We start from the raw sequence: 10,276 nt of genomic DNA, 5'->3' as shown, positions 1-10,276 counted from the left end.
TAAATACATAACTCTAAAGTGATATACAATTGACTCACCATTTCTAAAGTTAGACGGGTAAGTTCAATACATTACAAAGCAACCAAATACAAGAATGCTAAGTATAAGTTTCCATCAAAACATCTATACAAATATACATGTATGCTCCAATAACTATAAGTGGTAAAAACATTACAACTCGGCTTCATGTCATCCACATAAGGTACTACCTAAGTCACATAGAACTTTTCGACTTGTAACGTTCCGCGACTTAGGTTGGTTTTGAATTCAAAGAACAGGCTCAACAAAATGATTAAGCACGAAAGTTGTTTGGCACATGATATTATCTCCAATACTCCTCCAAGTATACATATGCTCACCACCTTATATCCACTTCCCTCACCTTCTTTATCTCTCTGTTTACTATGGCCTCGTATAGTATTCATGAGTACAATCATTCGAGCTCATAATTTTTTTTGAACAAATGTAAGCGTACCTTTTTTCAACTCACTTTGTTTCTATTTTTCATTGAGATTTTCTTGATTGGCATTTTCCCTTATTTTTCTACAAGCTCAAAATATTATACTTACTATACCATACTATTCCTTAGTTCACTAAAATTTTCTTTTGAAACCACTGAGATGTATCCACCTAATCCCTCAATATCGATGGTCGAATGTCTAAATCCGTGCAAGGACTAAGAAACAAGTGATCAAATAAATTATCTATTAGGCTTAACATTTAATTTTAGGGTTTATCAAGAAAATGGATTAAGGCTCAAAATAGCTAGTAGGAAAACTATTTACGAGATAGCTTTATGGCTTGAAAAGTTGTCTACTAAGCAATGCCTTAGGTCGTCCCTCGGTAATTCTATACATGGATTAAATCAGCCAAGTCTATCATTTTCCATAACCAACAATTCAATTAAACATACATGCTATTCATATACCTATTCATCAAGTTGTAAATTTCACATATTAAATCTATTCACAGTGTAAGAAATTGAACGAAGTAGTCTAAAATTAAAAATTTAGAATTAGTTGCTATCAAACTAGATTTACAACCTATTCACAAAATCCTATTAACATGCTCCTAAACCAATCACTTGTCTTTTCTACAAGCTCAATGTAACAACCCGTTTTTTAATGGTGTTGAAAATAGTGGTTTCAAGGCTACAAATCCGACGAGTAAGTTCGTAAATATTATTATTTAAAATTTATGAGTCAAATATGGTATTTAAATAAAGTTTTATTTGACAAGTTATGCTATATGAATGATTAATTAAGTTCAAGTGGTATGACCCTAAAGTCAAGTGGTTTTAGAAAATGAGGTATCGGGACATCATTTCTATAAACCGAGTCATGAATATTTTATTAATATTTGTGGAGTGTTATTAAGGTTTTATTAAAGTTTTGTTAAGAAATTTTAATATTTAGATAGTTAATTACTTAAAAGGACTAAATCATAAAAAATGTAAAAGTTGAGTTCTATATGTTAAAGGGTCAATTGGCTATGGAAATGAAAATAAATGGACTTTAATGGTAAATTAACCACTTAAAGGGTTAGTGGATATTTATGGGTAAGGTATTAATGAAATTATGATGATTTTTAAAGGGTAAAATGGTAAAAAGGTAAATTAAACCTAAAATAAACAAATTAAAGGTTATCTCTTTTCTAATTTCTCATTGGTTGGCCGAATGCTCCATTTTGAAGGGGGAGAGATTTTTTTTGGAAATTATTCTTGCATGGTATTGTTTTGATACATGTTTCTTGTAATTTTTTATATTTTTGAGATCGTTGCAACTAGGTCCAGCTAGTTTGTACCTTTATTTTTGAAATTGTTAAAGATTTTGAAGTTTACCATTGATGAATATTTGTGATTTTATATGTTAAATGATGATTTAAAGTATTATTTTTATTTATAAGTATATTGTTAAGTGATTTTGATAAATTTAACGATTAGGGATTAAATTGTTGAAATAGTAAAAATACAAGGACTTGATGTGAAATTGTTACAAATGTTGGTTGTAATGGATGCTAGTAGCATTTTGGTATAAATTTTCAATAAAATTGGTTTATTTGCATGATTAGGACATAGGTACTAAATTGAATAAAAATGAAAAGTTGAGGGTAATTTTGTAAAAATGTCAAAAATGCCTAAATTGCATAAAATGAATTGGTTTTACTATCTAAGTTAATGAATTGAATGAAATTATTAATTTAGATCAAGAACGAGTGAAAAATTGAGGAGAAGGAAAAATTATCAAATAGCCCATGTACTTTGACATTTCTACAATTTAGCCAGGTAAGTTCGTATGAACTGTAATCACTTAATGTTGATTAAACTGAATGTTTAATGTGTTTTTCTAATGTAAATGAATCAATATATATGTTATTATGCTATTATCGAGCCCCGTTTGAACCTTAGGAATATATAGGATACAAATAACACGTCATTAGGGTTACCATGTTTAGAGTGTTGGTCATGAATGTCCTACTGATGGCTGAGTTCCAGCATTTTTTGCGGATACACGTCAATTAGTGGCATTGTGTAATTTACATTTCGACCGTCAGCTTGTGTGAGCATACCCATTTTATAGATCGAGTGGGCAATGATGTAAAGGAAAAGGAATGGTTTCAACCATATGTTTAGCACACTTTGTGTGAGCTTTCCCGCATATCCAATATTATTCTAAGTGGTTCAACGGGCATGAAAAAGGAAGGAACGACAAACGTTCCAATCGACTATGTTATGAACTTGTGGAAAGGTATAAAATGATAATGATCAATGAATGTATATCTATGTTTATGAAAAGTAGGAATACAATTGCTTTATGTTCACACTATCCAATAATTAAATTGGTAGATTTTGATGTTTTGGTCAATGTTATAATTGCATGTATAGGTGGACTTGTGTATAAATGATCTAGTTGTTATTTTGGTATGTATAAGTGTCATTATGGTTGATGCACTTATTGTATTTTGATGCCTTGATGGTTGATGTCAATATGACTAAGTTGATGCATGTTTTAAAAATGACCATTTTAGTATGTGTTGATGTAGTTTCAATGTGCTCAATTGTGGTCAGTTTGGTATGGAAATAAGTTAGAAGTGAATGGTTGATGAATGGCCATATATGTACATGTTTGGGTATATTTGATGGTTTGTGATTGTGGTGCCTTATTGGCATATTGGTTGTATAGGTTAATGGTATAGTGATTTGGTCATTTTTGTGCATGTTTTGGGTAGGTTTGATGCCTTAGTCATATGTGCAAATGTGATTAGGTTCATGCCTGAGGTGGGTGAAGGAAGTAGCTTGATTTTGGCCAATTTATTGTCCACACAGTCTAAGACACGGGCGTGTGTCTCAACCGTGTGTGATACACAACCATGCGACATGGCTGTGTGCCCCCTATAAGTTTCAAAGGTTACAAGTCATGTAGTTACACGGCCTAGCACATAGCCTGACGCACGAGCGTGCGAGGCCATTTCGAGTGTTACACGTCCTGGCACACTAGCATGTAGCTTGGTCGTGTAACCCAAGTCAAAGAGTTACATGGGCTGGGACACGACCGTGTGTCCCTATTTTGAATGTTAGACAGCCTGAGACACAAGCATGTGTCTCAGCCGTGTGAGTTTCACGGCCTAACCACACGGCTGTGTGACCCCTACAGTTTTGAATTGTCCAACTTTTTCGTCAATGTTTCAAATGTTTCCAATTTAGTCCCAAATCGTTTTTAAAGTGTTTTTAGGGCCTCGAAGGCTTGATTAAGGGACAATATGCATATAGATAAATGTTTTATGCTATGTTTATGTTGAGGTATGAAATGTATGTTTTTAAGTTATGTTTTTATGTTAATGCTCCGTAACACTATTTTGGTGACGGATATAGGTTAGGGGTGTTACACTCAAGCACATAGAAAACATGCAATAAAAACTAAAAACTAAAAACAAAGAAAATAAAATAATAGAAAATTTTTAAAATGTTCCTAATTCACCCCCAAACTTTATTTGCATATTGTCCCTAATGTGCAATAAAAATATAAAGGAAAGAGGTTACCCGATTGGCGTTATTTGTGCAATACAATTAGTGGGGACAACTGCTTTCGGTTATGGCTCGATCTTGTAGTGCCTTAAAAAATTATGGGGTCCTTATAAAGAAAAACTAAAGCAAACAATTATATATAAACTATTAAATCCTAACTAATTAAATCTCAAGTAAAAATTCAAAATTATCTCGAATAAAATTAAAGTACAAATTCCAAATATAAAAATATAAATGTTCAAAATTAGTCAGACTTAGATTCTAACTCCTCTATCATCTGGGTCTTGGCCTTCTATGCCCCACCGATGCTTTCATAACCTGCCTTCTCGAAGTCTAAGTCGGGTGGTGATGGCTTGAGTCGAGGATCACCATGCCCTTCGTCGATGAACTATCTGGTCAAAATACTCATTCATAATCCGGTGGAACGATTGGGTTCTCCTCTTCCTCATCATCATTATCCTTATAATTGGCGCCCTCTTAGCCTGGCGGTGGGAACCTCTCGAACATGTCAGGGAGTGGTGTTGGTGTAGGTCAGCCATTCTGTTCTGCAATGCGAATCAGAATGTTGCCCATATCATGCATCCATCGCATCCATCACTTAGAAATGAGCATATCCATGAGTCCCGTCATCTATAACGTGTGTGCTTTACCCTTCCTTTTCATCGGCTCCCGAGTGTCATTCCTGTGTTTAGTTCTTTGCTCCTTCTCCTGATTTTACTTGCGTTGGAGCTCAATGAACCGGTCTTATAAGTTCTCCCCAATCACGCTCATCATGGGTCTCATGAAAGGCTAGATTAGAGACATGGGAACATCGGCTCGATGACATAGCACAGTGATCAAATGCACTTTATCATTTTCTCGTAGATCTAGTAGCCAATAAAAATTTCATCTTTCTACACTATAGAATAAAGCATAACCGCTCCATAGGCAGTGACGTCAGAAGCATTATGAGTTGGTGCCAGACGAGTGCAAATAAATTGCATTCATATCTTAACCATCAAGAACATGATAGCGGTATTGAATTTCAGGGGCACCTCGAAGTTGGCTTGGCGAGTCCACCTCCGTGAAATAATCAATAATACCCTCCATATCGAAATCCTCAAATGTAAATAATTCTAAGGTCTCTAGATGACCATGTGGATAATACGGGGCATCATAATATCAGTAAATCTATCGAGGTGTAATTGGTGCCTCTTTCCCCAAACAGTAACACGAGAGATCGTCTCACCTCATTGCTTATGATCCTCATCTTTCAGGTAGGAATAAAACATGTAAATGATACCGTCAACCACCAGTTCGGTCACAAACATCGTTCTAACATTGGGATTTGTACCAAATCCCATATCTCATCGAAAGCGGACATGGTTTGATCGAACCTACACTCTTGTATAAATAAATTTCCACACATCTGAAGAAAGAACCTCTCTACTTTCAAGTTATGGAAGCAATTGGCATCGACATTGCTCGACGCCTGAGTGGAACATTGTTGTTTTTGTGGTGCCATTTTCGAATTAAATTAAAATAACAACAAACCTAAGTAATAAAAATGATGATGAACAAAGTTAGAACATGGGTAGTTGCTGACGAAATTCGACTCTTGATCGATATGGAATATCAAAAAATAAAAGTTGAGAACAAAAATGAAAAGAGAAGAAGAAAACTTACTTATGTGAATCAGAGGCTAGGAATATGAAAACTCAAAGTTGGATTGCAAGGAAGAAGCGTGGTGACTCAAGGAGGGTGTTTTCTCTTCTTTGGGTGTTTTAGATGTGTGTTTTTATGCCTAAAACGGAGGGTATAAATAGACTCTCAGCAGGATTTATGCCTAAAATGGCCCGATTTTGGCTGAAAACACAAGCGTGTCATGCCATAGCTTGTACATGGAGTGACACGATGCCCTAAAAACACCTATTTTTGTTTCGAAGTGCTCGTGTCATGCCATAACTTGTGCATAGCGCGACACAACACTCTAACATCAGGCATTTTAGTTTCGAAGTGTCTGTGTCACACCATGGCCTATGCATGGTGCGACACAACATTGCTCCTTAACTTCCAAGATGTGTCGATGTCCTCAAGCCGTTCATTTTTGTCCCCGATTAGTTTCTCTTTGTCCCATCATGTCCAAAAATTTGATTTCTCCTAATTCTAACATGTAATTACGCTATAATTATCCTAAAATATAAATTCAAATGAAAAATTGAAACTAATTTACACTATTTACAAGTTAATTAAAGTTAAATGGTTTAACAATTATGTCGTGTTATCGGACGTGTCCGATAATTCTCTAAACTTCACCATTGACTTTAATCGTCATTCACGATCATCATGTACCTTCTAATTGTCCCCATGCTTATTGGGATCTCGCCATTTGTCTCATTCTCTCACCTTATGAGTACCTACATGTGCACAACTCGAGAAATGTCTTCAGTCAAGGCCGTTAGGGATTAAATTAAATAAACCATAACATTCCTCCCTAAGTAATCCCTCACTTTGGGAATCTCAGCCACATTTGAACACTTTTATCTTGTTGTTGATTTTTATAATTTGTTTATTTCATTCGAGATCTCTGGTCGATTTTGAAGTGGCCAAAAATTGCCTACCCAAGAAAATGGGGATTTCACACTCTTCCTCAAAGTCGAGGACTACGACATTGGTAGGGACTATAAATTCTCATACCTTGACCAGTATATCCTCGAGTACATCTTTTGAGTGTACCAAGGATCTATCAGCTAGCTATAGTGTTATCGAGGTGTTTTTAAGATCCCTGAGTCTGAGTTTTCGATAGATTCATAGAGGCATTAAGTTTATGCTAGTCCCTGAATCACAAATAGGGCCTTTCTAAAATATCGACCCCTTATCTTTATTAGAATTGTAAAGCTACTCGGATCTTTTAATTTCAGGGGATCTTCTTTGCAATTAAAGTGTTACACGAGGCATCGAAGTCAACTTGCTCGCCCGTTTTCATTTTCTTATGTCGTTTCATAATTTCCTTTAGGCACGTTGCATATTTTGGAATTTTATCTATAAGTTCTAAGAGTGAAAAATTGACATCAAGGGATTTAAATAAATTTAGAAAACTTACAAAATTTGCCTTATCCCTCTTTTGATTGTCTTCTAATCTTGTTGGGAAAGATACCCTCGTCGTGCACAGAATTAAGATTGTCGATACAAGCATCGGTTCATCTACCTCCTCGACTAGCTCATGGTGCTCAGCTTTTTCCTTCATGGTTTCGCTGACCTCTTTGGGAATCTCCTCCTCTTCATGGATGGTCTTACTTGGAAGCTTCAATTTCTTTCTTGGTCACAAGGTGATCGCCTTTACGTGCTCCTTCCTATCTCCGAGGGTTGTTCTCTGTATTTCTGGGAGACTTTAACCATTTTTCTCGTAAAAAATCGTCATCAATTCACTCATTTGGTCGCATAGAATGTCTATTCGGGATTCGTTTTTTCCACATGTAGCTTGGACTTGTCAAATATTCATCTTCATAGTTTTCATCTGCCCCTTTACTCAATCGAATCTTTGAGCACATGCAGTATGGTCATTCCCTACGACTCTTTATTCATGGGTGGAGGTTAATAATGAGGGTTTTGTCGAGTTTGTGCTTGATTCACTCCTCCTTGATTGCCTCTCTCGTTTCGGGTTTGGATGATCCCTCCAACCATGATTATAGGCATTTGAAAAAGGGTCTCAACCCCTATTAACTATGTAACTCGCCGCCTTCGGTTGGTTCTTAGAATATGGCTCCACCTTCGTCGACTTGACAGTTGTTTCCAAATGGTTTAGCTTTTCTAGGATTCATTGGAGTTGATCATCGTTACTCTTTTCATTTATAACTTTTTTTCATTTGAGGCTTTGGTTTGTAAATAAATTTCTTATTAGGCCACATGAACGAACTCGTGGCCATGTCTTTTATGATTTTATAAGCTTACTCGTACGTATGGAACATGAGAGATCCACCAAATGCTCTATCTAAGCTAGACTTAATGTGTCAGTTAACACCATTATAAAATATTTGGATTTGGAGCCATGCTTGCAATTCGTGATGTGGGAACTTCCTTAACATTGTCTTGAAACCTTCCCACTCCTCATACAGGGATTCATCTTAATATTGTTTAAAATATGTTATTTCTCCCCCGAGCTGAATGGTTCAACTAATCGAGAAAAATTTAAGAGAAATTTTTCACTAAATGATTCCACGTAGTAATGGAACCTAGTTCTCACAAGTCTAACCAATCAGTCGTATGGTCTCATAATGATAAAGAGAATAACCAAAGACACACAACATCATCGGATACCTCGTTGTACTTGAAGGTGTCGCAAAGTTGTAAAACCCGCTTCAAGAGCTAGTTTAGGTATTCCAGTATGTTCCTTTTGATTTGTAGCATGATTTGGTTCATCTAAATCATTGACTTATTTATTTCAAAATTATTGGTATTGATTGTCAGTATTACTATGCTTCCTCGCACCGCATCTAGTGTAGGTAGGGTATACTCGTTTAATGTCTGCTAATCCATTAGGACTTCTTCACGAATGTTTCCTTGTCATTTTCATGGATCTTCAATTAATGGATTTTCCCATGGTAAATGACCGTCTCCAGACGTACTAACATCCAGAGTATAAATACTGCAACTAAAGATATAATATTGAGGTGGTGTCCGCAAGTATACAGGTCAGGTTGCAATATAGTTACAACGAAGTAGGTGAGTACTCTAAGGATCGTACCCAAGGGAGGCGAGTACTAAATTAATATTAACCTAAATGGAAAATAGATCTAATTAGTACTTTAAATAAATTATATTACAATGAACAAAAAATAGACAAATTATCTATAAATCTAAGAAAAGAAATATCAAGCAGAAAATAGTGACAAAGGAAAACCTAACCTTTAAACTCAACCAAATCTAAGCATGAGTGATTAGTTGGCTTCAGTGATCATAACTAATTCCTATTTCGAATTTCTACTCAATCAACTAGTCGTTACCCTAGTGGGATCTCTCGATCTTCCAGTAAACTAATGAGTCAGTAAGAACTACTCATCTCTCAACCTCACAATCCAGACTGGATTGGGTTCAGCGATACACGGATAGGCAATATCAATTTTGGGTTAATTCCCACTTAGATGACTTTTTAGGGTTGTCAAGCCTAGGGTTTCAGTTCTTCTTATCCCAAATATCTGATCTGCTAAGAAAACCCTAAATAGAAATTAATTAATCATACTGCTACTCACTAATCCCTCATAAGAGGGTTAGTTTCTTATCGATTTCATAAACACACTGAATTTGAATAAAAAATTAAATATTAATAATAATTCAAGAATAAGAGTTTAAAGAGAAATTTTGGTTGTATTCAATAGACGAAGCGTAGAATCCAAAAAGAATTGGTCAAAACCACAAATCAGGTTCGCCGATGAACACGAATGAAAATAAATGAAAAGAAAACATAAGTCTAAAAAAAATTGAAAACTGAAAACTAAAAACTAAATTACTAAGAAAATTATAATCTATGAAAGTCATCCTTTCTCAAGTTTCTTATGAGTCTATATATAGTGTTAGGGTTAGTCATCATCCTTACCCTAGGTCGGCTGACGTTTTTACGTAAAAATACATTGTGCAGACCAAAACGCCCTCAGCTCATAATTCTTTTTCGTGCAGGGCTGGTGTCGCAACATCCAATGCCTGTGTCATGACATCGAAGGTGGTTTGCTTGGCTTAGGTTTAGCTTCAAGGCTATGTCGTGACATCCTCTGGCTGTGCCACAACACCAAAGGCAGCCTTTCTTGTATTTTGCTCCTTATGTTGCAAAATTGGACTCCTGTGTTGCAACATGGCAACCAGCCTTGAGCTCTTATGCCTTTGAATGGTGTCTTGCACACTTACTAAGTATGTTAGCCCTCTTTTAGGCCTCTTTCAGCCCCTAAGGTTATAAAATGACTCAAATTACACTTTTTTTATTGAATTGAAACTAAAATAGAAAAAACTAACTAAAACATAATAGAATTGCTCGTATTCATGCTCCTAAAGTATGAAAACTACTTTAATCTGCTGTAACGAATTATGACAGATTAGTAAATTTATTACTGTGGGTGGACCAATGTTCATCGCTTGACGATTACACCTAAGTAATTGCTTCGAATCTAGATATACTTCGATTAGAGTGTTGGAGCTTTGGGCCATCAACAACTTGAAAGTAAAATAACAATGAAAATAAATAAACAAAAATTAAAATCGTATATATAGGTTTTAACTTTCCTA

At 35.4% G+C, this 10,276-nt stretch overlaps 1 non-coding gene across 1 annotated transcript; it reads left to right on the top strand.

Moving 5' to 3' along the window:
• The first annotated feature begins 8,059 nt into the window (after window positions 1-8,059).
• On the top strand, window positions 8,060-8,165 carry LOC128040182 (small nucleolar RNA R71). The gene has a single exon (XR_008194840.1). It is a non-coding gene; the product is annotated as a small nucleolar RNA R71 (small nucleolar RNA).
• Window positions 8,166-10,276: the final 2,111 nt, after the last annotated feature.

Source organism: Gossypium raimondii, chromosome 3 (assembly GCF_025698545.1).
Source record: "Gossypium raimondii isolate GPD5lz chromosome 3, ASM2569854v1, whole genome shotgun sequence".
Classification (NCBI taxonomy): domain Eukaryota; kingdom Viridiplantae; phylum Streptophyta; class Magnoliopsida; order Malvales; family Malvaceae; genus Gossypium; species Gossypium raimondii.
The sequence above is the reverse complement of the archived record's forward strand: the minus strand, read 5'-3'. Positions and strand labels throughout refer to the sequence as shown.